The sequence below is a fragment of the Melanotaenia boesemani genome, chromosome 15 (genome assembly GCF_017639745.1).
Source record: "Melanotaenia boesemani isolate fMelBoe1 chromosome 15, fMelBoe1.pri, whole genome shotgun sequence".
In the NCBI taxonomy this organism is placed as follows: domain Eukaryota; kingdom Metazoa; phylum Chordata; class Actinopteri; order Atheriniformes; family Melanotaeniidae; genus Melanotaenia; species Melanotaenia boesemani.
The window spans coordinates 742,433-758,736 of NC_055696.1; the positions used below are offsets into that span (position 1 = coordinate 742,433).

Genomic DNA, 16,304 nt, shown 5'->3' on the forward strand with positions numbered 1-16,304 from the left:
TTCTACACACAAAGTATGAATATTTATCTAATATACTTCTCTCTTTGTTACCTTTGGCAACAAAACCAATATCCTACAAATATCGAGGGGAATGAAAGACCCACAAGTGAAAACAATGAAAAGATGTTGCAGGACACATTCACCCGCTTGGTACAGAAAGTAAAACATTACAGCTCTAAATAACCAGACACACACACCATATTTATTCATGTATGTTTATTAAAATCACTGTTTACAATGAAGAGTAACATTGGAAGTAAATGGATCCATTTAATAATCTGCTCAGCTGAGTGTACTGACACAGATAAGCTGCAGAACCTAGATGGACTAGTGCATGAATGTGTGTGCTTTGCCTTGCAGCAGAGTTGAGTGTGCACAACCCGGGGAGTCAAGTCCATAAAGGAAGTCCATCCCAATCTCCTCCCTCCTTCTCTCCCTCGTGCTCTCTGTCTCCTTACCTGCTGTCCTGTTCGCCACCTCGCTGCTGGTGTTCCTGCAGTCGGGACCGAATCTAGCGGCCACGTCACCTGAGCGCCGGCCAGCACATATTAATGAGATCTTGTGGAGGTGGGGGTGCCACCTCTTCCTAGTCATCACTCCCCTCTGGAGGAAGAGTGAAAATGGGATAGTGGAGAAAAAAGGAGGGAAAAAAGGGATAAATAAGGCAAGGGTGGAGGTGTAAAAAGGTGGGGGTGGGTATCCATCTCTGTTTTAAGTGACTGCAGTGGGACGGAGCAGAGTAAAAGGTCGCCTGGTCTCTGTGCAGTAGGCACCTGGGCAGAGCTGAGCTGCTTCCAAATGACTTCGGGCTAATTACCTCGTGCAGGCCGTCTGTTACGGCAGGCTGACACTTACTGACTCACACCGCTTCTGCAAACATGCAAGAAAAACAAGCCGTTCTGCAGGGCCTCTGGACGAGAAGAGATAATGACTGGAATTTAGCATAAACAATACTGCTTGAATTTATCTAAAATTTTTACCACAAAAGATCCCTGCAAGCTCAGAGTTGACACACTCTGCATCAGCAGATACACTTGAGAAGACGGCAGGAATTTGTGGTCATGACCTGTTTCAGCCAGGACATAAAGCAAAGAGACAGCATGAGTAGGTGAACTCAACACAAGCCTCGTTTAACTACCAATCAGCTCACTGGATGTAGAGCGTCTCCGAGTGTAAAGTCAGACTGGAGGTTTCTGCCAAGGTCTAGCTGTCTGGTGGCCGAGGGGTTAAAAGCCTTCAGAGACCAGCTCCATGTCCCAGCCGCTGGACAGCCAACCTGCAAGACAGAGCATAATTATCCCAGCCAGTTACAGTTCAATAACTCCCATCAAGCTGCTAGCCAGATACCAGGTTTCCCTGGCAACGCCTCAGAAGTGGAGACTGGAGAGAGAGGGAGAGAGAGAGAGGGACAACAACATGGGACCCTGAGAGAGGGAGCAGGGGCCGAAGTGATAACCTACAGAAAAACACATATGTGTAAAACAAGCACACACACATAACGAAACCAGCTGGTTGAGCGAAGACCTGCGTCCCACTAGGCCGACAGCCTCGCTCCATTTGAGTTCTGCTGTTTGGGTTTCAATCACCAACCTGCTTTCCAGATTGGCTCTCGGTACCCAAAGGCCCGCTGTGAGAATCCTCCAGCCTGGACCATCCTTTTAACAGACCCTCCTCCCCACAGCCTCCCACAGCACTTACTGTAATCTGTAAAAGTTAATGGAGTTTATCTCTCATCCCTGTCGCCCTGAGAATAACAAAGAAACTTTTGTGCTTTTGATGCAGCGGGATGATTACATTACAAGCGGCGCTATGATTTATAGCCCTTGATTGAATTAAAACCTAAACTGAATCGGTTTAGCATCGAACGTGTGTGTGTTTTAGCGCCGGGCATGCGAGCCATGTTACCGTCACACGTATGTGTGTTCAGGTGACTGTCTGCCCTCCTGCCGCAGTGTCTGGAAACACAGACACCCCCTCCTCCACCACACACCTCCCTCCCGCCCTGCTCCATTCTGCGCTCGATCTGGCATAACTGATGCCCCCCACCACCGCCACCTGCCCCTCCTCCCCCAGCCCCCTGTGATAAGAGATCCAGGGAACGCTGAGCAGCTTCAGCTGATAACCTGGAAACAGATGCAAAATAACTAAAACGAAGAGAAAATCCAGGATGATTGTTAATTTCTCCTTTTTATTACTTTTATTAAGTACTGATGTGTGTGTGTGTGTGTGTGTGTGATGTTACTTATTCCACCTCTGAAGAATAGAGAGTCATCTCTCACACACACTCGTGTTCATCAGCAGGAGCTCTTGGTTTATCTACACCTGTTTAAGGTCTGAATCAATCCTGTCAGGAGCTTGAAAAGCTAGAACAGAAACCCGCTGATGGCTGTTTATTTACAGAAAGCAGTGATTACATCACATTTATATTTTACAACTCACTGAAGCAAAGCACTTCCCTCATTACAAAATGTTCTGTTTCATGAATTCAGTCAACAAATCGTCTTTAAATTGCACAAGAAAGCCAAATTTCCAGCCCTTCCCTTTCTCCACTGCTGTGTAAAGTGCCTGAGATATGATTTCATTTTGGGTAATTCTCTGATTGGCTCGATCAAAACACTCCAGTGCCCTTTTTGAAGGGTGAAATAAATTGCGCCTTGACGTAGTGTAATTTAACTTTGGCGAACACTTCCAGATCTACAGCTGCCTCTGACTGCATGGTTATTAAACCATCTTAATTACTCGCACTGCCCTTATGTCAAGCGAGTCCATCACTGTGTAAAAATGTATTCACATTTCACACTCCTGGGTAATTCACTGCTAACTGACTATCAGAGGGATGAAGGAGGTTTCTCTGTCTGTAATTCCTCAGGAAGAATAAAAACAAAGAGATGAACCTTACGCTGGCATCAAATGCTCTGCACAGAACCTCAGAGATGTAAAAAGTTGTATCAATCTGCGACACTTTCAACGCTGTCAGGATGCAGAGCGGCACCGTTTGGATGCATCAACTCAGCAGCTGTTCGCTCAGAACTCGTTTGACTTTCAACAAAAGTTCGTATTCCCCATTCAGTGGAGTTACAAACAAGCTGGGAGCTGATTTTTTTACGGGGTGATATTTATTGGATCCCTGGCGGATTGCTCTGAGCGTGCTGCTTTGTTACTGTTGGGGGAGCGAGGGATTTCATCAGTGGGGCTCGGGCGCTGCCAGACTTTGCTGCGTGTCAGACAGACCCTAATAAAACTGTCTGGCTGTTTGTGGGCACCGGCTTCGTTCTGGCTGCGCTGTGTCTGACTGCTCAGCACTTGTCGCACTGTGCCTGGCTGCTTGGTATTCATGGGGCATGGCACTCCTTCAGCTGTTGCTGGGGGCTCTGTGGCATAGGCACACACTGATTAGTTGGCATCGGCATTGTTCGGCATGACACCAAATGGGGGTATGGAAAGGAAAAGGAAAAAAAACATAATTAGGTAAAGAGGAACACTGGGAGAAAGATGGAGGGTATAACAGAGAAAATCAATTGTTTTGAGCTGCATTCCTAATACGAGTCATTTAGCAGAAATGAGGTTTTCAGAAAGCACGCTGCCTTGGGAAAAACTCAGAATTTTAAAAACCAGGTCAAACTGTAATAGTAAATGAATTTGCACCTTTCAATGGCATAAAGGAGAATTATTTCTTTGGCAGGCCTAATTTATTCTTCTGTCATGTTCATAAGAGAACAGACTAATGTTTATTATTTTCCACTCTGCCGTCATTCTTTGCCTTTAAAGTCTTCCTGCTGCGAGTCCTCTTCAGCCTCCAGGTTCAATATTGATTTAGGTCACAAACCAATTTAGACGTGACGTTTTGTGTCGATGGCACAGTTAAAAATTTCAGAACAACTTGAAAGTTTAATCATTATTATTATTATGATTAAAGAGAATTTATGGTACTTTTCTTCTGCCTTCTGATTTTTATTGTAAGTTGCACGAGTGCTTAAATAAATCAGTCACTGGCAGCTGAATTCAGCTGAATTAATGTGAATAAATTCCTCTTTGTTTTCATGATTCAGTTTAAAAAAAAGGAGGTTTTTGGCTTTTGTACCTTGCTGCTACGTAAACTTGGAAAATCAACATCATAGATATAATTTCCTCTTAGAAGCAAAATATAAACAATAACTGACTTTATAAAACTAATTATATAAATGTGCTGGAAAAGGAAGTGAAGTAGTGGAGCTGCTTTTGAATGAAACAGTAAATGTGTGTGTGCATGTTTAGTTTGACAGTGATGGAAACAGCAGCAGCAGATGAGGCATCGCTGTCAGCGTCCTCCTGCAGCAGCTGAGTGAAGCTGCTGATGTAGTGGCCGTGGCGAGCCGGTGACAGTTAATCTGTGCTGGTTCGGACTGGACGCCGTCCTGCCATTTCTAATCAGATCATGTGTTATTAGAACAGTGTTCAACCAAACATGCTGACACAAAGAGGAGATTACAGCGGTGGTTGATGGAGCTACGAAGCGTCTGCGTGTCTTTTCGGTTTTTTCGGCGATGAGCAGGCTGTGATCACGAATCGTGCTCTTAATGAATTTGTTGGAGAACAAATTGTGCCCATTTCAGAAATGCTGCAGTGTGTTTAACGCTTTATGAGCTAAGAAATGCAAATCACACAGCTAAACCTTTTGTAATACGTCAGCTCTTCTTCCTTTTTCCACACCGTCGCTGCCATCTCTACATTTTTTAAAGGTAAATTGGTGGCCGCTTTTTTCCCCGACTCCACCCTTGGAACACTGGTAGAAAGTTGATTGTGCCCTCCGCCCGCGTCCCAAGAGCCTAACCCGTGATATTTTATCAGGAGAGCTCACAAGTTAGGGTCTCAGGGAGCAGGTGAAGTACGACAGAGTCTACAGAGGAGCCGCAGTCAGCTGCAGGGCAGTGAGTGGCACTGACACCTTCTCCCTTTTTTCTCTTCTTCACTTACAAATGCACACACACACTGTCTCCTGCAAAACCAACGGCACTTAAAAAGCACCCCTATTTTAGCCCAGAGGCACCCACAGTCAAAAATGTATCTGTCTGCAAAATCCCCAAACGGCTTTGTCCTCTGGACAGAGAAAAGCATTCCCATGTTCCTTCTTTCCTCCACTGCAGATGACTTCTTTTGCTCAGAAGGCTCAGCTTGATTCCTGTGCACATAACATGCAAAGGTAGGAACCTTTTCAGACATTACACACAACAGTATCAGCAAATAAGTGCACAGATGAAAAGACAAAGCAGTAGATTCCTCTTCATCTCGGCACCTGGGCGGACGCAGAAGAAGAGACTCAGACAAACAGAAAAGCCTGTGCTGCCTGTTCTGTGCTAACTAGCCTTTGTGCTAGAAAAAGAAGGAAAAAAAGCCCCGCCCCCCCCCCCTCCCCCCCCCCCCCCCCCCCCCCCCCCCCCCCCCCCCCCCCCCCCCCCCCCCCCCCCCCCCCCGCAGCCAGCATCGCTTCTTTGTCCTAAAGAGCGTCAGCTGATCATCAGTCTACATTTCTCTCCTTCCAGAATTACTGGACCAGGACTGACCGTCTGTTTACAGCGACTGATGGATGCAGAGAGCCACGCAGCAGCCTCAGCCTCTGGCTTACCCTCAAAGGAGAGGCGAGTAAGAATAGACACAAGCAGATATTCAATAAAACCCACAGCCCTGGGGCTCAGCTTTAAGGACAATGCAGGTAAAAAATCCACATGAACAGAAGCTTATAAAAAAAACTGTTTTCCAACACAGGTTTACAAACTGTCTCCAAAACTTGACCCCCTCTCCCCTCCCACGTCACTTTCTATCACCCCAGCAGGCAAACGCAGCCATGGCGGAGAGCGTGGCACGCAGTAAGTTGTCAGTGTCAAAGACTACGAGCTTCAGCCAGACATGAAACAGCTTGTATTTAAATAAGACGCAGCACCGACGCAGCCAAAGGATCCAGACGTTAATCCGGCATCAAATGTAAACTGTGGTAAACAGCAAATTTCTGTTGAAAATGTTTCTGGCTTTTTTTTTTTTTAACTATCATGCCCCCCAAACACACCACTGGCTAACATCCCCCCCAAATCCCGTCTCCTCCCCCGACGCCGCCACCTCCCCTCCTATCCCACCACCAACCTCCCAACTCCTCCCCCTTAGTCCCAAAAGAAAAAAAAGAAAGCGGGAAAAAAACTGTGGGATAGATGTCTCTGATTGTCTCCTTCTCTCTGGGGAACGCCGGGCAAAGTGGAGGCTTCCGGAAACGAACGCACCACCTGACGCGATGCCTCGCACGCTCGCTCTTCTGTCTGCCGCCGACTACGCCTTTTGTTATCCGCCTCTGAGCTGAAGATGAGGAGGAACAAGAGGAGGGAGAAAAAGGGCAGCGGTAGAAGACGAAAAAAAAGTGTAAAAGAAAAAGATGCTGAGAAGAAAGGGGGGGTGGGGGGTGCTGAAGCTGAGGTGTCCACAGGAGGCTGCAGTCAGACGCAGGTCAGTGAGGTGGGACGTCTCACCCCCCCACGCCCCCTCCCCTCAGCACAAACTACTGCTCCATCCCATTTGCACTGTCAGCGCCATCTCACCATCTTCACCCCCCTCCACCACCACACCTCCTCCCAGCTCCAGACGTTGGGACATCAGCCGTGACACTGTCATCTACACCCTCTACTTCTACACCCCCCCCCCCCCACAACATCTCAGGTCCGACACGACGCGCTGCCACCAAACAAACAAACAACAACAATAACAACAGCCCAAAACGTCTACTGCCTCCAGCCACCGCCGGCGCCGCCACGAGCCCGCTACCTTTCACTCCCCTAACCCCCTCCCCCACCTGACCCTTGCACCCCAAGCCCTGCCTCTACCGCCCTCTATCACTATCTCCACCCACCCCCACCCGTCCTCTCCCATCACACCAGGTCTGTACCTGTCTGCTTGTCTCGCTTGTCTGTTTCTCCCTGTCTGCAGCTGCTTGGCCAAAGTGAGATACTGCAGCAGGAGTCTGCAGCGACGTCCCTCTCCCTCTCTCTCTCGTTCACACACACATCCACACACACACACACTCCACCCAGCCTTCGTTAGTGAACATGTTCCTCCCTGAGCTGATCAATTTCTCCAGCAGCACACACACACTGCAGCGAGCCGCATGGCCATGGAGGAGAAGGTAGCGTGGAGGTAGCGATCCCGCCGTCTCTAGGGTGGACCGCAATGTCACGTGCAAACGTACGCAAACGACGCCAAGGTGGCCGCTGATGCAAAAATGCCAGTCATCTGAGGCAGAGAACACAAAGCGCACACATGCAGGCACACAACGCACAAACACAAACATAGATGCCCACTGCGGATGGAGAGGCGTCCAGCAACAGTAAAGCTGCACACACACACGGATGTGATGGAGACCTGAAAGCAGCAGCTTCGGGTACACTGCTGTTTGAGGGTTAAAACATTTCCTGATCTCCTGCTGAGGACTGTTTGGTGTACTCCAACATCTGCAGATAAACAGCCCTAACAGGGACAGCCAGATAGTGAACATTTATATAATATTTATCCATAAATTTATCATTTTTGCTCCACAAACCGAATTAAAAGCCAACTTGTAACTAACCGTTTGTACAGGATCTCAACTCAGCTGCATTACTTGGCAAACTCGTCTTTTCTTTCTATTAAAGAATAGTATGAAATTTAAAAAGAGTACATTTTCCTAATTGTCCTCCTGTCTGAATAAGAACTGCCCTTGACAGCTTGTTTTAATTTCAGAGCTTAATCACCTTCAGCACCCTGGATAGATTAGGGTTATGACCCTGTGTCATGCAGAGGGGGCAGGGGGAGAGATCTGCAAATGTTATCATTGATTGATTATGGCCTTTAATTCAAATGGAAAGCAGCAGCTTTTTAACAAAAAAGCAAAAAAAAAAAAAATTAATTTGAAAATGTCACCTAATCAAAGACGGTGCCACCGTTTCCTACAGAAAACGTGCAAAAGCACGGCCAGGAGCACCAAGATGTGAAGAAGGAAAACCCTGCAGCCAATGTCAAAACCGTGGCCAGGTTGAAGTCTATGGGGGATGGTTGGTCTTCGCAGATTGGCTCAGTGATGCTAGTTGTGACGCAGAGACTCGGGGCAGGCGGGGGGGCTGGGAGTTCGCCGTATGCTTAAGCCAGCGGGGCCAGCAGGCGGCAATATAGGTGATCAATCAGCTCCATTAGAGCCGTGTCACTGCAGAGTCTGGAATCGTCGCCTCATCCTGCCCGTCAGCCCTCCTCATGGCACAAACACACAAACAACGGCCGTCTTGCTTCTGCTGCATACTGGAAATTTAACCCATCAGTGACCAAACGAGCCGACATGAGTAAACAAAATCTCAAAGGCGACACAGCCCAGTAGTTATGTATCGATGACACGTTTTTTAAGCCTGTGGGAATCAGGGCTTGTCGACATCTTATTAAGGTGAGATTTGCTCTTTTTCAACAATAGGGAGCAAAGTTGTTTCTGGTTGAAGAATATTCTAACTTACTCGCTTTGAACGCCATCAAGACGGAAATTTTCAAAGCACCTAAAAATAGGACCGCCATTGCTGCGAATGGTGAGCCCAGTGACATCATGCAGCAGACATCTGCAATGAAACCATCTGTTTTTAGACAAAGAGCCCAAAACTATCTCCATGCAACCTGGAGACACGTCTGTGCTACAGATGCAAGACCAGCATTAGACAGGTATCCAAACAATGGACTCATCCTAGTCAGTGCAATCAGCACAGACTACAGAGGTGTGGAGGAGAAGAGCTGAGGGGAAAGGAGGAGACTGGAGGGGGAGGAGAGCAGGCGGCAGGGAATATATGATGCACAGCGCCTCACCAGCCAGCCAGCCAGCCAGCGGGACATTAATGACGATCATGTCTTGTCACACTAGCTGTCGGGCCAGTCAGCAGATCCTGCCCTTGTCCCTGCCCTTCTCCAATCAATGCCATTGATCTGTCCCAGGGGTCAAGGGGCAAGAGCGTATCAATAGGGGGAGAGTGGCTGATGCAGCAGGCGGAGAGGGGCTGACTCCAGACAGATCGATGACACCTCCGTCTGCCATCGGTGTGTTATGATTATTCATTTGCCATTAACCCGACCACATTAAGGGGAATATGTTTCCTTGGGAAGAAAAATGCTGGAAGCAGCTTGTTTTTATCGAAAAAGCGAGATTTTTATGATTCTGGGAGCTAAAGTACCACTGTGGCCAAAAGTGACACTGTTCTGGTCTGAGACAATTTGTTACTAAGGTCTCCACCCGTCTGTGACGTCAAGGACAAGTAACCAATCGCTGCTCTCAAACGCTTGTGGATGCAAGCTGTAATCTATTAGATGCGTCTTCAGTATCACATGGTAAATCACGTGTGTGTTGGGTCACACTTTCCTAAAGTAAATGAGAGATGTGCTCATATGGAGCTATAAAGGCCTCTGAAGCAGCAACAATGCCACCTCAATCAAACCTTTTACAATGAACTTCTTGTTGTTTTCGTAGGGTAAAAAGTTAATAAATCAGAATAATGAGGAATTGCGTCTTTTCTCTTAAAAAAACTAAAGTCAGGTGTTGAAATAAAGCAGCTGTGCTACTGCTTATGCACATTTATGGTCATTTTCTTTTACAGATAACAGGGTATAAATGTGTTGCTGATGGGTCATGTTATTTGGACTACAGCACAGGAAAATCAATGGAGAGAATCTTTATTGTCCTTATTTTATTATTCTTAAATTCCTGTGAGAAGCCTTGAGATTCATGCTGAGAAACTCCTTACAGGGGCTGTTATAGCAGTAAGGACAGAAAAATCATGTGGAACATACATATATATTACTGGTAGTGATATAAAAGACCCCAGCCTGACCTAATCCTATAATTTATTTGTTCAGCCATCCTATAAATGAAGGCCTGGCTGGAAGCAGTGACTGCTGGAGCAGCTGGATGGGGGAGTGCTGAGGCAGCATGAATTGCAGAAGAAAAGGCTTTCCTTTTACACATCTGGAGGAATGATTGAGGTTCAGGGGTGAGGAGAGATGAAAAAAGAAAAAAAATTGCAGGTTCTAAAATAAACACTTGCAAAGGCAGATCCTGATTCTCTCTGATTCACCCATTTCTGAAAAATAACACTTGCTGATGAATAATAAAGCTCCTGCTTTATTCCCAGCTGATTTCCATGATACTCGCTCTACATGCTTCTGCCCACTTTTCACCATTCATTCTATTTCTTCCTGTGAGTGGGTCAAACAGCAGAAACTCAAACCTTGATGATGTTTAACTGACTGAGGAGGCGGCTCTTCCTGACAGTGGGGTTGAAAAATACAAGTTGAAAGGAGTTCTTGGGTTTCTGGGAATTTACCGGGATCATATTCCCACACAGAAACCTGTTTGATGACAAAGGCTGTGATGTGAGGCTCAGCAGGGCCGCTTGTGAGAGGCCTTAGCATCACACCAGATTTCACTGATGATTTAAAAATCATTGTTTCCCATAAATTTCATTTCATTTCTGCACCGACAGGAAACACGCCATTGTTTAACCAAAGGTACTCTTCAAAATTTCAACATCACCACAAGTCAGAGGAGGGTACTGTCCAACATTTCAACACACACGCAGCCGGTTTAGTGGAAACGCTGCGCTTAAAACAGCACTAAAAAAAATCTCAACCACTTCCAAGCAAAGCACTAATCGGTTAAATGACAAAGGCAGCAGAAAGGTGGTCCACTCAGCTCTAGACATAGCAAAGGCAGCGCCATCCATCAAACTGAAAATACACTGTCACAATGATAAAGAACTACAGCAGAAATTACAACAGTGCCTCCTGCACAAGATGCATTTCAAATCAAGTCACCCTGAAGAGTAACAATCTCAAACTGATCTTCCAGGCTATTTTTCTCCTGTGTGCTGCTTTGGAGTCATTTTACAAGCCGTGGCGGAGTGCCAGGCAGAGACCAAGTCGTCCTGTGGACAAGTCCGCTGTAAACAGAGACTTCAGTGTCGCCGAGGCAAGCTTCAACCTGAAACTAGACCTCATATCACAAACGGTCATTGTGTGGAACTGTGGACAATATATCACAAGGCTCGAAGACAATGTATAAACATTCAGCTTTTCCCACGCTGGAAAATCTGGGATCTTACAGAGGTCTGCTCGGACAAAGCGAGGCCAACAGCTTTAGCTAGAGTCAGGTGCAATACTCAAGCTTCTAAATCTCAGAGAAAAATAAGTCAGCAGCTGAAAAATATCTTAATGTTGTTTACAGTGAAGCTGTAAAACCACAGCGCACGGCAGTCGCCAGGAAAATCTCTGAAACAGAACAAGCTGAATTCATTCTGATTATTACACGTCATGGTTTGTGTTTGTAGTGAGCCATCTGTGCATGGCAATGTCTGGCATGCAGCTAACACGCAACTGGCTGCGAGGATGCTGCGGCAACATGCAGACGAAGCAGACTGAGGTGTGACACCAGGCCACAAACCTGAAGCAACAGCTTATGAAGTGAGACCATCTTTGTGTGAAACAGTTTCCACTTCACATAAAGACCTTAGAGAGAGAGAAAACACAGAATCACTTTAGCGCCTTGTTTTGGTAATTACTGAAATTCACAGTTCTAACTGCAGAAGAAGAGTGCTTCACTACAGGTGGAAAAATGTGACTGACCTACGATCAAAAACCTGTGTCATAGAGGCGGAAGAAAGAAAACAGATTGTTCATTTGTTTTATAGTTAAACATAAAGGCTAACCATGAGGCATTGCCTTTCTAATTTAGCATACTTCTAGCTAGCTCTAATTCTTATACTCAGCATTCCTAAAGGTCAAGCTACAAAATGAGAACCACGAATGGGCAAAAAATGATATTATAATGAACCATGAAGAGGCAACATTAAGACTGAATCTTTCTGAGTAGAAAACTTTCTGTGCTTATTGATGTCATACGTGTACTCCAAGGAAAGCTAGAAGGTTGTACAGTTAACTCCCAGGGTATAATTCTAAACCATACAACCTACTACCTCAACCCGGATGCACACATGTTCAATCAGGGTTCCTCTTCTCCACATTTAACAGAGAGAAAGTTAAACAACCCTTCCCTCCTTGTTTAATACAAAGGTTCATTTATATCATCCAGCACTGCCTGGCCAAAAAAAAGACAATCACACTCCAATATTTTGCTGGACCACCTTTAGCTTTGCTTACAGCACGCACTCTTCGGGGTAGTGTTTCAGTAAACATATGCAAAGTCACAACGCTGCTTTCTGTCTGCAGCTGGATGAATTTTCTACATGGTCATTCACCGCTGATGGGAGAGCCAGACAAGTCTTCCCCGGCACATCCAGTAGAATCTTTAAGGTCTGGCCAATCCATCTGTGCAAATGCTGCGTCGTGCTCTCTGAACCAGTCTTTGAGAATTTGGGTCCGGCATTGTCATCTTACAATATCTGTCTAACACCAGAGAAGATCTACCAAAAGAAAAACCCGGATCTCATCTTATTTAATGCATTCAGGTTTCTGGGGGGAATGCCGCTGCTGAACCTGGACTTGATCAAATTAAATATAGCATTTCTTTGACCAGGCAGTGTATTTAAGAAACTTAAAATAAACTAAAGAAACATTATGCAGGTAATTGAATTCTTGTTCAATTTTAGATCATCAAACATTTTTTATATATTATCAAGGTTGTTCCATATTAAAACGCAAAAAGAACTAAAGAAAATCTATTTAAAAACAGGCTAATGACGTTCACACCACAGTGACAAAGACCCACAGAAGCGAGCTTGTGATGTCAGATTTGCCACAAGATCGGATCTACGGGTTTGTGCCAAATGGTCATGGCCAAAGTCTCAAAATAACCGTAGTAAGACTAAGACTGCAGTATGAAGCGCTAACAGCAGTCGGCGGCGAGGCCACTCTCTAGTGTTTTTACGGATCAGGACAGTGATAGAGCCTCCGCTGCAGCTGGCAGCAACAGACTTTCACCTCAAACAATCAAAGTTCATCAAACAGATGGCGAGAGGATTGTTAAAACTCACCCTTGGATGTGTCTCGCTTGGGGTGGAGAGGTAGAGAGGGAAGGTTTTGGTGGGTCAACTTTTAGCTCTCCTCCTTAAAAACAGGAAAAAGAAAGTTGTTTTAGATACCACATGATGGTATGGAACAGTTAGGGCCTGTTTCAGAGGATTTACATTTGCTTTTAACAGTAAATCAGATGCTACGGTGCTTGAGAACTCAGTGAGGAATATAGTGAGGAAAAAAAAATCATATTACATTACAAAACCTGCCAGGAACTATTCTGACATCAGATCCAGATGAGAGACAGAAAAGGAAAATAAAACATTTGAACAGAAATTACGGTGCTGTCTCAGGTTGCTGCGTCTTGGTTTGGGAGCGTCACACGTTTCAGGAGTTACCAAAAATGAAACATATTGCTTCCAAGGCTGAAAAAAGAAGTGGATTCAGATCCATGACCAAATCAAATTAAATGCTGACTTCAGTCTAGTCAAAGCTAATACACTGATGCATTTCTGCATAGTCCTACAAACAAAGAAGCTGTACCAACCATATAATCGTCTTGGTAAAGGTAATGTCCACAACAGTTTGAAGTATAACTGTTGTTACTCTGCTATCCTCAAGCATCCTGTAGGTTTACCATAGCAGTCCTCTTCCAGGCCAGCAGCAGGCTGTGGTGAGAGGTTAGCTCAGTTTAGCTAAGACCACAGATAGCAGAGAGCAGAGCTTGAGAGGGATGCCAGTGTAATCAAGCATGCTACAGCCAGCTACCATTAACTGTGCCAGTGCCAGAAAGCCAAGAACAGACGAATACACATACGGTGGCAGAGCAACAAAGGAAAGTCTGAACTGAGATTTCCTTTTCTAAAGCTACAGTGCACTACGCTTAGATTTTTATTGCGACGTTTCCGCACACACGCTTTCAGCCTAGGTGTAAACAATGAGCAGTAAGCATCACACCAGTTTAGCAACGCGCTGTCCGCCATCTTTGACACAAATCAGAATAAAAGAACAAAAGTGTATAGAAACAATTTTTCAAGCATCATTATTCAAAGTTTTCCCCTTTTCTTAGTTCGTCTGTCTCCCTCTTGCCTGACGCTATTACAAAACCCTGGCTGAAAAGATCACATGACTTCCTACCCAGAGAGCCACAGCATTCCCTCTAAGTATTCTGCTGACATTGTAAAGACATCTTTTGTCTAAGTCAAAACGTTAGCTCCGCCTGCCCTACTCCCAAAATCTGGCACCTTCTGGGGGAAGCAGTGCAAAGGGTGGTGTCATGGCAACCTGTACCTGGCAGGCTGCCCAGCACCCTGAGCCGGAGAAGTAGGACTTAATGTGGTGCGGAGCAGGAATGCTCGCTGCCTTCCAAAGTCAACTCTCTGGGCGTGCTGGTTGCTTAAGATTTCAGCGCGGACGCCAACATTTTTTTGACAGAGTAAATACATTAGAGTAGATAAATGACAAACTAATGACAATCTCTGCACTGTACCTCTGGATTCATATCTGGAGCTGACGAAAATGAACATGTTTGTACTTTAAAATCCTATTAGTTTTTTTTTACATTGTGAGCCCCAGCAAGCAAAAACAGATTAGATTCATAATTAGCTAATTAAATTATTTATTTATAAGAAATACATTTACATTCCTCTTGAATCTCTGCTTTCTTCAGAAGGTGAATAAGTGTTGCAAGGACATTTTTTCCAAGCAGCCAAGCTCAGACTCACAGACCAGAATACAGAGTATGAACCTCTAATGCATCAAATGTGTTTTCCCCATGCGGCTTACTTCTGCAGTTCAGCAAGAAGAGTAGCCAAGAGTCAGTCTGGTTGGTTACAATAACACAAGAATATGTCACGGACCTGTGACTCGCTGAAGAGCCAGGTATCCGCCTGAGACCAGATTAAAGTTCTGCCCCGAGAGCGTCTCACATGTCGGCTTTCTCGCACAGTTCAGCGCCGAACTGCTGAGCTGCTGCTGCACTCACCCGGTTCACGAGTGTAAGAAAATCATCTATTAAAAGCTTTAGCAAAGACCTCAACATGTGTCAGTTCCTGCCGGGTTCCGTGAGCTTTATATCTGTACTATAATTGTGAAGATATATAGTTAGAGGCACAAACTTACTCATTTAACAATCCTGATGCAAAATAAACAAATATGTGGAATTTAGGCCATTTTGCATAAAAATCTCATTATAGACTTAAATCAGACTGCACTCACTAAAGATTCAGAAACTTTTGGGATCTGTTTTTTGTTTTTTATTAAAATAAATCATCTGTTAATTAGTTTGAAATATTTTAACAAAAAAAAGAAAGAAAACAAAACAAAGAAAAAAATTTTTGTGTGTATTATCTGACCAACTTCATTGGTTTTAGATATTTTAAACAAATCTAGAATCTGATGCCAACAACAAACTCAAAGCTAATTTGGAAAGAGGCAAAGAAAACCAAACAAAAACACACATATTAAATATACAACTAACATCGGTGAGGGTGTCAGGATTGGATATAAAAGGAGCATCAACCAAAGGCTGAGTCTTTCCAAGCAAGGATGAGTTGTAGCTCTCCACTTTAAAGTCCCGTTTCCACTGAGCGGCCCATACAACCAAACCATACCGCACCATTTGTGGACCCCCTTCAGTTGTAGGTCCATAGGAAAATGCTACAGTTTGGTTAAGGCGGAGCTACTGGCATCTAACGATAAAATCCATTGATTGGCGGACAGAAAAACCTCAATGGCCACGACAAAGCAACCGTGAAACAAACAACGTTGCCGTTAAGTTCATGGTTCAGTTGGACATTGTAAAGATAACAGGAAAAGGATGTCTGCACACAGCAGTAAGGTCTGGTCATACAGGTGGGCATGTATCGTTTATACAAAGAACCAAAAACCAAGCAGAACAAAAACGAGCTTCTGATTGGCCTCCATTGTTGTTTGTAGCATCACGTTTGTTGTCGTTGCATTAGCTTGATGCCACACCATGCGTTTGGCCTAAACCTGCATGCCCAGTGGCGGTCCGACTTGCAGTGGGGACTCTCACCTGAATTAGTAGGATCATTCTAAAACGTGTGAACCGTACCGGCTCGGACCGCACCACTCGGTGGAAACGAGCTTAATAATTATTGCAAAGTATTTAAAAAAACGCCGCAAAACACCTTAATGTTTCAACAAATAAAGATATTTCGGACACACATTAACTTTGAGCCCTCGGTCACAGGAAATCCACATGGGCTCAGAAGTGCCTTAAACTATTTTCACTCAGCTCAGTCCACCATGGATCTAGAAATTTAACCTACATCTGTGTTTCAGAGGGAGGAAGCCAT

General features: G+C 45.1%; 1 long non-coding RNA gene across 1 annotated transcript in view; it reads right to left on the bottom strand.

Moving 5' to 3' along the window:
* Positions 1–220: 220 nt before the first annotated feature.
* LOC121654931 overlaps positions 221–16,304 on the bottom strand; it is a 42,653-nt gene continuing 26,569 nt past the window's right edge. Inside the window, exons 2-3 of the long non-coding RNA XR_006013047.1 lie at positions 13,005–13,077; positions 221–1,276 (exon numbers count right to left, since the gene is read on the bottom strand). This is a non-coding gene — a long non-coding RNA (uncharacterized LOC121654931). The remainder of the gene's footprint in view (positions 1,277–13,004; positions 13,078–16,304) is intronic.